At 40.9% G+C, this 14,123-nt stretch overlaps 1 protein-coding gene across 1 annotated transcript in view; it reads left to right on the top strand.

Moving 5' to 3' along the window:
* LOC306660943 (protein phosphatase 1H) overlaps positions 1-14,123 on the top strand; it is a 140,676-nt gene that overhangs the window by 18,114 nt on the left and 108,439 nt on the right. The window lies entirely within an intron of this gene.

The following is a 14,123-nucleotide window of genomic DNA, read 5'->3' as shown; positions in this document are numbered from 1 at the left end:
ATTGATTCAGGTGTATACTTTTCCGTCTCCCTATGGTCTTATTTTCTTTATCTATTGAGCGTTTGGTCTTCTCCACAGGGTTTGTATGTCATTTGTATTTGAGCTAATGGCTATTAGATGATGGCAGGGGTGTGGTGTTGTCTGTCTTTTTTAATGACAAAAATGATAGGGGTCAGAGTTCAGTAGAGCCAAAGGACACATCTTTGAGCACTTAAGTTCATGGTGTTTCTGGGATTATTTGGTAGTAATATTGCACTGATTTTCTTCATATTATCATCATACATTGACTGTATATTTCACATGTACTAAGAGACAAAAGATAGAGCTTTTGACCTTACGGGTTTACACTGTTTGGGAGAAGGTAAATTCATGAACAGAGGAAAACGTATGCACAGCATGACAGCGGAATGTCATGGTGCTGGGTAATTCTATGATGAGAATGTGAAGAGGCAGCTTGAAGCAGTCTTGGCTCTTCCCCTAGCCAGCCCGTGGCTTCAGCAAGCTGGCTCACATTTGTAGTCCTCAGTTAGCTTTATTATAAAGTTAGGTGATTGTCTTAGTCCTTTCTGTACAGTGCCGTGGGAACATGAAGTCGTACACAGATTGGTTAATTTCTACTGACTTTTAAGTAGGATACTTGTGTACAGTTCATTAAAAATGAATGCTTTTTCATCTGCCTTGCTTTATCTTTAAAAACCATCTGTTGGATGAATATGCATTGTAATAAAAGGTAGAAGTGAATTGAAAATCTAATTACATTTTATTTAGTGATTCAAATTTCTAAGTCTAACAGCAATGAAAACCAACTGGTGTGCTGGTTACTAATCCTCTTGCCTAGAGGGTGGCCTGCCCTTCCTTGCCCTTTGCAGCACTGAAAGAAAAAGCACCAAGCATGGATTATTACATTATTTCTAGAAAAAAAAAAAGTAAACTTTTTAATAAAAGGCTACTCTAAATTAAAAGGGGCTAAAATGGTAGGCTTTCTCCCTCCTAATTTTTTTTTAGTGTAGTGGTGCTATCATACCAGAAAGGTGATCTGAAGTATTTTTCTAGGTCAGATGCTCCAAAATGTTGTATGTGAAGCAGATAGAACTATGGTGATGGTGACAAGCTGATGGTTCCATTCTGGAGAGTCCTTTTTTGAGACATGATTCTGTTGTGGCCAAATTACAATTTGTCACATAGGCACATGGGTAAATAGGGCCCACCGAAAGCAGGAAAAGATGGTAAAATGGGTTGAAACCTCTTCCTGATCCTTTCAGGCGGGGGAAAAAAGAATGGAGATCACAAATAGTTTTGAATTCAGTCCAACTAAAAACTAATGCATTCCCTGTCTTCAAGTTGTCTGTAGGCGTGTGACCCCCAGGACATCTCCATAGTTCTGAGAATTGTGCTGTCACTTGGCGTAAAGCTAATGTCCTCTTGCTTTGGCAGTTAAATTGCTTTGGAAAGCAGCTGTACTTGATGTAATTTTAATCAATACCTTGTACTTCCATGTGGCCCTGCAGCCACTGTGTCACTGTACTGCTCTGAGCATCTCTGACTAGAAGTAAAGGACACAGTGTCTTACTTGAGTGTTAGGATTGAAAATTCACATAAGTCAATTTGTATTTTAAAGCACTGGGAAGCTTTCTACTTAATGTCACTGCAGGACATATTTTCCAATGTTCAGAATAGTTCTGTTAATCTGTATTGGTTCTTTGTGAGTTGGACTCTTCATAGGCTTTCTTTTTCTAAAGTGAATGATAACTAGCCATCTGTCTGTTTCCAAGGTTAGGTGACCAGCAGTTCGCATCCATGACTCCCTGAAGGTCATCAGAGACAAGTAGCTAAGGAGGAGTGATCCAGACTCTGCTTACATCAGCTTCCTCCCTACTATGCTTTTAGTTACCCTTATAGGATTGACTTATTTTTTTTTCATACCTTTTTTCATACCAGAACTGCTTCAGTATCCATTTCTATAGTCAGATTATTCTGATTTAAATAGGATCTATTTAAAACAGCATGTTCCACTATTTGTTTTTCTCACAAAAAAGTACACTCTTGGTGTTTGAACTTTCCTGAGATATATTTATTATATTTCAAAGTAGTGGCTTACGTCATTTGTGAAGCTAAGTTTTCATCTCTATTAGAAAAGTAAGTGATGATTTTTTTCACCAAATATAGTCGGTTAGTTGCTTATAGACTGAAAGCCATCTCCATCCCATTCCCTGTGACATTCAAATTTCACAGACATCAAAATTCCAACAAAATATGTTTAGATTGTGTCCTGTTAATAAATAGTGTGATGAGATTATATTTATAAAGAAAATAATGTATCAACCATGCCTGATTTTAGTGAGTCCTACCAGGGTATTAGGTCCAAATAAAACTTGGACTGTTTCATCCAGGTTGGCAAAAAATATTGTTAATTTAGTTTTCAGTCTGTTAACATTTATTAAACCCCTACTGAGTATAAGGTCCTGAAGGTTAAAAAATAATGCATTCCCTATCTTTAAGGGGTGGAGAGAGAGATTTTATATATAACTGTAATCCAGTGAGCTTCTGTGGTAAGGTAATCAATCAAATGGGAACCTAGCAAAGGTGGGCATGGAGGAGGCTAAATTCTGCTGAGTTTGGAGAAAATGGAAAGGGGCTTAGCAAAGCTGACCTTGATCTAACCCTTGAGGAGTGGGTGGTGGGTGGAGGAGGCCTGCGAGGGAGACAACAGCATGAATAAAAGCATGGCTGTGGGAAAGTAACTATTTTTGGAGATTAGAATAATCTTTTGTGACTATTTGTAGGTATTCATTTGTAGGAAATTCTCAAAACAAAATCCCCACATGAATCCTGAACCACCTGGCACTAAACATGCACGTATCTCCCTCCTCATGGGAAGAGTGAGTGCTGATAAGAATTGACAGTTCCTTAGGTGGACCAAGCATGGCCTCTGGAACCTCCATGTAAGTTTGTGCTCCCTCATAATAGAAGAAGGACTTGCATCTAAAAGATTCCTCAATATTTAGGAATCTCTTTGGGTTGGGTTATTTATTGAAGATTGAAGGAGAAGGGGAAGAGAGACTGCTTCTCACCTAAAACCTGCTGGGATTTGTCACAGATGGAGGCCTAATGTGACTTTACTATAGATCACAATTTTTGCTACAGAAAAGATCATAAGGAGGGAGGTACCTATTCCCTCAATGGCTGCTATGTTGGCCTGGGCATTTTCTGCATCCTGCAAACTCTGCTCTTTTTTGTTAACCCTTTTCTCCTATGTTTCCTTCTTTATAGAAACACACATTGAATGCCGACTTTGTGCCAAAAACTCATCTGGGGACAAGAGACACAAAAACAAATAGGATATGCCTCTTCCCTCAAGTTGTCCAGTACGAGTCCCACCCAACCAAATAGGCCACTGCAGTGCAGCACAGGGCATCATGGGACACCAATCCTAGGCTGGGGCCATCAGAGAAGCCTTCCCCCAGGACTTGAGGCTGGAGTTGGCCCTTAGAGAAGTCAGCCAGCGGAGGGCTGGAGCCAGTGCAGTGCATGGAAGGGTAAGGCGGGGATACACTTCAAACATGGCGGTCGCCACACATTGTTTCTGTTTCAGTACTACTTAGGGAAATGTTCACCAGAGGTCCCCAGTGACTTTTCAGGTTCCAACAGTCGTTGTGGCAATTTGCTCATGTTCTGCATCCTCACTGCAGCACTGTTTTTTGCTATTCATGCTCCAGCCCATGAATTCTTTTATTCCATTAACTTCTGGAGATTCTTCTTTTCTTATTCTTTGTCTGATTTTCTCATCATCCTCTGTTTCTTCTCCAGTCTCACGATTTAAATACTACTATTCTTCAAACTTTCTAGACCTTTCCTCCCTTCTCCTCTTTTTTGCCATTAACAATTTTACCCACACCACTTTCTTTGAAATTGAAATTTATCTGAGGCTTGCCCGACTTCTGAAGTCTCCTTTCTGCTGTTATGCCTCCATTGTGTATGTTTACATGGGTCTGAGTTTATATCTGTTTGAAATGTGAGTGTAAATTACAGGTGCTATAGAGGCTGTGTGGATGCTCCAAGCCTGTGCCCGTGCATCATTTGCAAGCTAATGGCTTTTGACAGGGCCAGGTGGAGGCCATCGGATAATGCTGAGCCCTCCCTGTGTCCATACCTAGGAACAGCTGGGGAACAAATCTGCTTTTAGTTTCTGGAGCCACATTGGTTTGTTAATAAAATTCTATTATGTAGGTTTTGGGAGCATAAATATGTTCTCTTTTTGTTCAATTATGTTTCAGTTGGATTTTTTTTTAAATTATGATATACTGAGTTAGTACTTGGCATTTGTCTCATTTGCTTTGCTAAAGCAAAAAACTGATTGAGTCTGTATATTGGTTCAGAGTTACCTTTTAGAATACCATAGGCAGAACCTTAGCTACTCTTATACCACGTTTCAATTTCTGCCAAACCTCCTGTTCTGATCATTAATGATGCTCACCAATTGCTTTCAGTTCTCCTCATTCTGCCCACATTACCGATCACCTCTCCTGTCTCAGCACCTGGTGGCTGTTTAAATTGTGGAGACTCTGCCCTTTCTGGGTGAGGAGATGAAGCCAACCTGGAATGGATATGTAGTGTGAATGAGAAATACACCTCTGTTACTGACTTTGATGTAACCCATCCTTCTAGATCCTTTTCCACGAATGTTGTCTGTACTTGGAAAAGCAAATGTTTGCCTAGGAAATCAGATGGTTCTGGATTTCGTACCATCCCAGGCCATAAATTAGAACTGTGAAAAAATAATTCTCCAGTAAATGAATGAGTTGTCTAGCTTCACAAGTGGGTTTTCACTGTTATCTGAATTTCTAATTACAATATTTTCATATAATCACCATTTTGTTTTTGCAGACTCATAAGAGTCTGAAATAGATGTCATCTTTGTCTTTTTGAATTGAAAAAGAAAACGAGAGAGTTCCTCACAGATATAATAAAGATAGTCAACAAGTGCTGTCAACTGCTGTGGGAGACTTCAGGATTTAACAGTGACCAAGGCAGAACCTGGGCTTTGAAAGCTTAATCTAGCAAAGTAGATCAACCAGCCATTACAGTCTCACATGATAACTGTCACCAGAGGAGGAAACAGCCTGTTAGGCACAGGGTAAGAGGGCCACCCAGCTCTGAGCTTGGGGGCCTGGAGAGGTAACTGTTCATGTGTTCAGCCAAGATTCGTTAGACTCCTTCTTGGTGCCAGGAATGTGATAGACGTTGGGGATACTGTAAAGAAGAGAAGCTTGGTCCCGCCCTTGCCAACTTCATAGTCAGAGCTGAGACCTGAAGGAGGAGTGGCAATAAGGAGGAATTAGCCAACGCATTCCCCGAAAATGGAAACCAATGTGCCAAGGCCTGGGAGTAAATGAATGGTGGGGTTGGAAGATGAAGCTCAAGAGGAACCAGGAGATGAATGGCCTGGCTCACAGGATGAACTCCACACGTCCCTGTTCAGTAACCCTGGATGGCACATTTATGGAATGAAGGCCAGGAAGTGAACTATGCAAGAGGACAGGTTTCTTGGATAAATAACATCTAATGAAACAACAACTATAAAACAAAACCACAGATTTTTGAATGCTATGTTTGATTTTTCAAATGGTTAGATTTTAAAGTTGTCTTTTGGAAGAATAAGGGGAACTTTTACATAACTGGTTTTAAAAAGTTGTCAAACTGGTATAATTTTACATTTTGAATTATTGTTGGGGAAAATACCTTTCAGATAGAAATAATAATTTCTATCTGAAATAGAAATAGAAATAATTTTCTATTCCATATCCCCTTGTATTCCTTTGTCTTCAGTTGGGGAGCCTGGCAAAATATGCTTAAAAATTTATGTGATTTTTTTTTAGTTTTTATCTTGAATCTTTATTACTATTTTAAGCCAATGGTCTTTTTATTGGAGAAAGGAAAGACTAACATTTACAACTTGGAATGGAAGTAAATTATGATTTCTTGAACATGATTGTGCTGAAGGCCACAGCCTGCTGTGCACCTTTTACAATCATTTGACATTTTGCCTGTGAGTTCTCTGTCTTCTCAGCAGCTGTGCCCTGTGTACCTCATAGTTTGCTGGCTTGTGCTCAGCTGGTTTGGTTTGATTCTTCAGATAAACTAGTATTGTGAGGGAGAAAGAAAAGTCGCTAACACACATGAAAGGCGGGAGATGATGGCCATTTTTATTATCATGAGACATCTTTAAGTCACTTCTTCATCAGATAATCTTTGCAATTAAGGTGGGTTAGCCTGGAGAAAGTGCCTTAAGTCAAAACGATGAAGACATACTCAGACTTCCCTTAAAAAATAGTCATCACAAGCATCAGATCTCTGAATCTTACATGCTCAATTATTTTTATGTAAATGTCCCAAATTTATTGCTAATAAAGGATGAAATGAAGAGAATTTCCAATTCCAAGAATTAGTATCTTTTTCTACTTGAGTGCCTTACAGTACCTGCCTTTGACTCTGTTGCTAGAAAGTTGTTTTGAGGGATTGATAACTTGCACTTATGCAAACTGTTTCTGAACTAGAAAAGGATTAAAATGGGCATGCTTACCACCGAGCTACATCCTTAGTCCTTCCCAACCTTTTTAAGTTTTAAGACAGGGTCTCTCTATGTTGCTTAGGGTCTTGCCAAGTTGCTGAGGCTAGCCTGAAAATGGCAATCCTCCTACATTGGTTTCCCGAGTCACTGGGATTATGCCACTATGCCTAGCATAATTGGGTTTTATTTAATGACCTGACCCACAGCACCTTGCATACCCTGGTCCCCCTGGTTTTTCCTATTCCTCCTTTCTCCCTGTGCTTCAGCCACTTTCATGCATTTGTATTTTCTCCGAGTCATTTTTCCTCTCAGCTCCAAGCTTTCTACCTGTTGATCGTCCATGGGGGGTCACGGGTGAAGAAAGCCCTTCCCAGGACTCCATCTGTTTGCTCTCCTGAACCTCAGGTTTGAGCTTGCCGGCCTGACTTGAAGAGGTCATTCCTGCATCCCCAGACAAACGACTGTCCCCCTCCATTTATATTTCGTTTATTTCCCCATACTCTTCATAGCAGTGGTTAAAATCATATCATTTTAAATTCTAAGATGTTATCAGTTATCATATGCATACTAATGAATTCACAATACTTACATTTTAAGATGCATTCTTTCATTCACTATCATATCCCAGGAGGTGTTCCAAGCTCTAGGTAAATGTGGATGAAGCAGCCTCTGCCCACAGTGAGCCTCTATTCTAGTGAGGGAAATAGATAATAAGCAAATAGCTATGTAGCACCGTGGCAGGTAGCCTCAGGTGCTGGAAGGGGTTAGGAGGACTCTGAGAAAGAAGACAGCTGTGTTTCCTCAATGTGTCAGGAAGAGCCTCTGAAAGAGGTGACGTGTGCACAGACCTGAGTGAAGGAAAGGCACCTGTGAATGCTGGCTCCTCAGAGTGTTACAGGCAGCAGAACCAGAGCCGTGGAGGCCTCAGGGTGGACATGAGCTCGGCGTTTTCACAGTCCAGCAGGGAAGTCAGGGTGTCTGGGGAGAAGAGTGTGGAAGAGAGAGTCATGGTTACCAAAGGCACAGGAAGACAGAGGGCCAAGGCCAGTAGAGGCTGAGGGGGAGGACAATGCAGAGTTTTCAGCCAGGAAGATGTGACATTATGTTTTGGAGGACTGGTTTTGGCCACTGTTTAAGGAATAAATGGTAGCTGGAGGAGATAAAAGCAGGGAAAATAGTTGGACATTTGTGTGTTTATGTTGGTCAGCTTTTAGTCTCTGTGACCGAAACACCTGACAATAACAATTTAAGAGGAAAAGTTTATTGTGGCTCGTTGTTTTAAGGGTTTTAGTCCATGGTCAACTGACTCCATGGCTGTGAACCTGAGTTAAGGCAGAACATCATGGCGGAAGGGCATGGAGCTAAAAAAAATTTGCTTAGCTCATTGTAGCTAGGAAACAGAGAGCTTGAGGATCCAGGGAAAAATATATAATTCTCAAGGCACACCCTAAGTGACCCACTTCCTCCAGCCATGCCCCATCTACCTACACTTACCACCCAGTAATACATTCAATTTATGAATATATTAAATGGATGAATTCACTTTTAGGTTACATAATCTAATTGTGTCACCTTCTGCATTAACACAGGAGCATTTGGGAGACACCTCCTACCCAAACCAAAACAGCTTTAATCCACGTGAAAGATAATGATGGTTTGGGTCAGAGTAGTAATAGTAGAGGAAGGAAAAGCAGCAGGATTCTAGATATATTTTGAAAGGAAAGATGGAAAGATTTACTGGTGGGGAAAAAGGAGTTGGGGGTGATCTTAGACTTTTTGGTCTGAGAAACAGTGAATGGTGGTTCAACTTGCAAATGTAATTCAGGGAGCCTGGGTCAGGGAGGAATTAGTGTCATATGGTCCTTAAAGAAATGGCTACTGAGTTCATTGACCCAAGTTCCAGCCCCAACCCCTTCTAGCTGATGCTTGATACAGGTTTCTTCACCTGAACCAGAGAGTGGTCATAACTCATAAGATACTTTTGAGGATTAAATAAGTGTGGAAAATATGCATCTTAGAATTTTAAAAATTGGTGCTATAGCTTGAATCTGGTTCCCTAACTTCATGTGCTGGGAACTTAATCCCCACATTCCTGTGTGAATGGTATTTGGAGGCAGGGCCTTTTGCGGGTAATTAGGCTTGATGAGGTCATGAAGGTGGGCCCCTGTGATAATGTGATTGTCTACACAGGAAGAACCACCTGAGCTGCCTCACTTGCCCTGTCTTGCCTTGTGAGGCCCTCTACCATGTAAATTACATAATAACAAGCCCTCACCAATGTCAGCATGTTCTTAGACTTCCTATTCTCCAGAACCATGAACCAAATAAACTTCTATTCTTCATAAATTATGTGGTCTCAAGTATTTTGTTATAGCAACAGAAAATGAACTAAGTCATATGTTAAATTGTTATTTGTAATTGCTTAATGTTTACCCACTCTGGAAGCTCCATCAGGGCTTGTCTGCAACAGCTTACTGATCTTTTCCCAGTCCTAGCACAGGTTGGGCACTTAAAAGGAATCCATTCTTTCAAGGGATTGCAGCTCCTGCTATGATTCATACCCACTTTGGTCTCTAAACCTACATATTTCTGCAGTGGGCATCCTGTCCAACTTTATATAGTTTGGTTGTTTTTCTTCACTGACAAGTAGTTATGATTTGGACATGGGGTGTCCCCCCAAAACTCCTGTGTTAACTCAGAAATATTCAGAAGTGAAGTGATTGGATTCTAAGAGCTGTAACCTAATCAGTTCCTCCTAGTTTGAATGAACTGGGTGATAACTGGAGGCAGGTGGCATGGCTGGAGGAGGTGGGTAGCTGGGAGCATGTTCATCTTCTCTGTGGCCCCTTCTCCTCTTCCCTCTTTCTTCTTCCTGATTGCTATGAATGAAGCAGCTTCCCTCTGCCATGATGTGCTGCCCAGAGCAGTGGACTCAGCTGAACATTACTCCTCTGGAACTGTGAACCAAAGAAAACTTTCCCTCTTCTAAATTGTTCATGTCAGATGTTTTGATCACAGCCATGCAAAGCTGACTAGCACACGTATATTCAAAGTGTGGTAAAAAAATCACTTGGTTAGTAGAAATAACTTTCTTGCCTCTTCAGATCTTTCTTAAATGAAATAAAAATAAGCAAGACTTAAATCCTGATGACCTGTTATATATGCATGATTGTGATTATAAGAAATTCAATAGATTGTCTTCTGTTTGTCCTCAATACTTACTTTCCTCTTGTGCACTACATTTTAAAATAAATGGAATGTTAATTTCTTTTCTGCCTTGAGCTTTTTAAAATGATCTTAATTGCTGTTGCCCTAATAGATTTAGAGGCTGGTTTTAAAGCCTTTACACTCTGTCCTGATTGAATGTAGAGGAAGTATTGTGGATACAGTCATAAAGGGGAGGTGGGTGGTACTTTGTCAGTCTCTGGGAGCTATGCTCCTTGCTAGGCACCCTTCCCAGACCTGGGTCCAAGGGCAGATGGACATGAAGATAGGTCTTGGCTAGAAAACAGAATGAGCATGCATGCATCTTTGACACAGTTACACAGTTAGATTCTCCAGGTTACACAGAGAACTGTTGTGATCCATGCTGGGGCTGATAGAGCCCCTAATGTGGGAAGTACTTGTTGAATCAACAAATGAGACTTAGACCAGAACTTGTTTATGCTGCTTTTTATGGTTGCTGAGTTTCAGAAACAAGTTTTCTGTGTTTTGTGCTGGGAATGGAAACCAGGGCTTCATGCATGCTAGGCCAGTGCTGTACCATGGAGCTATGTCCCCAGCTTCAGAACCAAGGCTTTTGATTTGGCTGTTCACCAGAGAAAGAGCTGTCAGTAGGCAGGCCCAGTAGGAAGAGTGAGACAGAGAACTGAAAGACAGCATGGGACAGAGAAAAAGCAGGCTGGCTGACCTGAACACATACCAGGACGTTTGGTTAGCTGTGATGACCTTGGCCACTTTGCTCATTTCCTCAGAGCTTCTTTTTCTCCATCTCTAAAGCTAGCATGATGATACCCAGTCTTGGTGGTGGTCTGAGATGATGGAAATTTCCTTCCACAGTACTGGGCCCGTGTTGGTGCCCACTGAGGCCATTCTCAGTCTTCTTTCTCCCATTAGTGAGCATTCATATTGTATGTCTAGGTTGGGGGTGGAGGAATAGGACAGAGAGTTGTAGCACGAATGACACCCAACCTTTCCAAAGGAAAAACATTAAATTTATAAGGGGAGTAGTTTCCAGGAATGGACATACCCAGGGATCTGAAGGTGATCTGTTTTGGTTTAATCCTTTTGGGGAGAAATGGGTCAGGGAATCTTACGAGCATTTCTCAGCTCCATGTTCTCCACATCTAAAATATCATCATTTTATTTAATTGCTCTGAACATGTTAGCCTCCTCTGTCCTTTCAGATTCATCTCATTTCAAAGCTGAAACAGAAGCAATGTGTTGCAATGCTACATGTGTCTGATTGCATTTGTGCAGCAACCTGAAGCCAGGGTCTGTTGAGGTTAATTTCCAGTTGTCCCCATGTCCTACTTTTTGATAGACTGTGGAAGAACTTTGATCAACTGCATAGCATTTCTTTTTCATGTCTTCTTCTATTGTTACCTTTATCTTTTGTTTCCTTTGGTGGTCATCGGTGTGGAAGAAGTGGATTACTGTATTTCCAAATGGTCTTTCATGTGGAGAAATGCAATTTACATCCTCTAGACATTCTGTTGGTGACCCAGTTCACGCATCCTTCAAATTATCCAAGGAGTTTTTGTTCATGGAGAGAAGCACCTACTCCTATTTTTGCTTTGTGTTCAAACTGTTAAATTATCTAAAGCCAAATTCTGAAAATTAGTTTCTTAAATCTATTTAAATACAGATTGCAGACTTAAATCTTCAAACAATGTAAACTACAGTTTACTCCACACTGGAAACAACGCACAAAGATCCAAATAACATAATACATGTAAACCTGTTCTAAAATAACACCATGACCGTTTGTTCTTAAATTTGCCTACTTTCTTAGGTTTGTGGCAACATATATTTTGATAACTCCTAGCATTAGAGCAATGTGCATTTTGAGACCTTCCTAGGGATGCAGTAGTACAGGAGGACATTTCTACAAGGACAGAAGCCTTATCAGAGCCAGGAAAAAAGTCTGACCAGCTGAGATGATAAAACCTAGTTATCAGCTAATTTACTTTTGGTCACCTCTGCAGTCATCAAATCCAAGCCACTGGTCATCTGCCTAAGCCCCATTTTACATTTGTTCCACCAATAAGAACCAGGATTTGCGTACAGGTCCGAGTTCTTACAGCATGGTACTCAGCTCAGAATGCTTTCGTTTGCGTGTTTTGCTCAGCTGGCATTTTCTAGACCATTGTCCATCACTGTATTGTCTGCCTGTATCTTGGCATCATTGGAAGCTAACATATGCTTTGTTACTTCCTCCAATTAGTAAGGCCATCTAAGGATATCATCTCCTAGGATATGAGAGATGAGGTCCACAGTTAATGCACCTCTTAGAACATCTAGCTAATTCATCACCTTGACACACTGTTCAATTTTTTTTTTCCTTGACTGTTCAGTGTATTAAGGCCTTCTGTTATGGGAGTACGCTCCACCTTTACTCTAACTAATATTACCAAGTTCCCTGCATTCACCCTACTCTACTTAAATAGGTAAATATTTGATAGAAAAAAATAAGACACTTAGCACTCTTCTGTTTCTTAAAAAGCAAAAGATACTCCTTTCCCTTCTTTTGTATGCTTTTACCTCACTATGTACTTTATGTTAACTCTTGTTGTTTTACTATCATTGCAAAGTCATGCCTTTCACATTTGGCTTGCTTTACTCTTTTTGATACCCATGGTGTGCCATCTTAGCCAGCAGTTTGTCTTTTCAACACTAGCCCCAGTTTTGAATGCCTTACCTTTCTGACAATTACAAGTTGGACTTTGCTCGTCCTTAATTTTTCCTGCCCCAAGATATGTAATTACTTACCCTCTAAGAAACCCTGTTTCCTTTCTTTGCAGCACCTTTGACACTAACATCTGGGGGCTAGTTTTATTTAACAAGTACTTATATGATGCTTGCTGTATGCCAGGTATTGTTCAAAGCTCTTTACAAGTCCTGTCTTCCTTAATTATTGTAACAACCTTATTAGATGGGTTCTGTGTTAGCTTTCTATTGCTATGACAAAATACTAAAGAAAATACTTAAAAAAAATGAAAATACTAAAGAAAGGAGGAGAGCTTTATTTTGGCTCTGGTTTCAGTGGTTTTAGCCCATGGTCCCTTGGCCCTCTGGCGGTGAGCATGTGGTGAAGGAAATTGCTCACCTGGTGGCATCAGGGAATCAGAGAAAGGAAGAGGCCTGGGTCCCAATATCCCCTTTAAGGGCACTCCCCCAGTGACCTTACTTCATTCCAGGCCCCACCTCCTAAGGTTCCACCACCTCCCGACAGCAGCACAAGCTGGTGAACAGGGACCTGTGGGGGACTTTCCAGATCTGAAGTGTAGCAGATACTGTTACCGTGTTTTATAGATGAGGAAACTGAAGCCCAGAAAGATAACTTGTCCAGGGCCATACAACTAGTAAGTGACAGAGCCCACACTTGAACCCAGGGAGTTGGCTGTGAAGTCCCCTCTTAGCCGCTGACCCTGCTACTCGTGAGTACCCAGGAGTACTGCTGGCAGGGGAAGGGGCTGCTGCAGCTGTTGGGCCCCATCAAAGGCAGAGCTGGAAAGTATTTCTTGTAAAGTGCATAGGTTTGCCTCCATTTATCTCAAGAAATAAGTATTTCAAATACTAAAATATCAATATTGTACGTACTACTATCTTATACATCAGACAGGAAGAAAGATAATTGCCAACTGAGCTGTGATACAGTGTTCATGCCGATGCCCCTGGTGACTATGGATCACTGCAGCCTCGGCAAGTCTTTAAGTTTCTTTCATCCTTAACTAGGAAGGCAGTTTCTCCCGCCTGCGCTGTCACTGCTTGGCATCTGACAGCCATCCCTTTGTCTCATGACAAAACATGCACAGTTGTATCTACTGATGAGTTTCTTCCTTCCTTAGGGCCCAGAAAGCAGTCAGTGGTGGCACTGTAGGAAGACAGAGCACTGTGGTCCTTTATCCACAAGAAATGCTGGCTTTGCAGACAACCAGTTTTGAACTCCACCCCTCTGTGGGCGTTTTGTGTACACAGTCACTTCTTGTTTCAATGTTGACTGTCCCCAAGCTCTCTGGAAGACCTTTTCAATGGTATCTCATTTCCGTACAAGAAATACCACTAGTTCACACACTCTCATTGAAATGGTGGCAATATGAACAATATTAACCAATGCAAGTTTGCATTGTGTTTTTATACTCTATTCTTTTTACGACATGAGGTTTTATCAACCACTAAAAAAAGAAGTCAGCTCTTTCACAAATATATTACTTCAAAAGAAATAAACTCTTTCAGAAATATATTACTCAGTAATTGGGTAGAATATGAACATGTTAAGTGTACGCCAGATTTTAGAGTTGCCCTTAAATTTCTCAGTTGTCTTCTAGAAATG

Source organism: Sciurus vulgaris, assembly GCF_902686455.1.
Source record: "Sciurus vulgaris genome assembly, chromosome: 5".
Classification (NCBI taxonomy): Eukaryota; Metazoa; Chordata; class Mammalia; order Rodentia; family Sciuridae; genus Sciurus; species Sciurus vulgaris.
The sequence above is the reverse complement of the archived record's forward strand: the minus strand, read 5'-3'. Positions and strand labels throughout refer to the sequence as shown.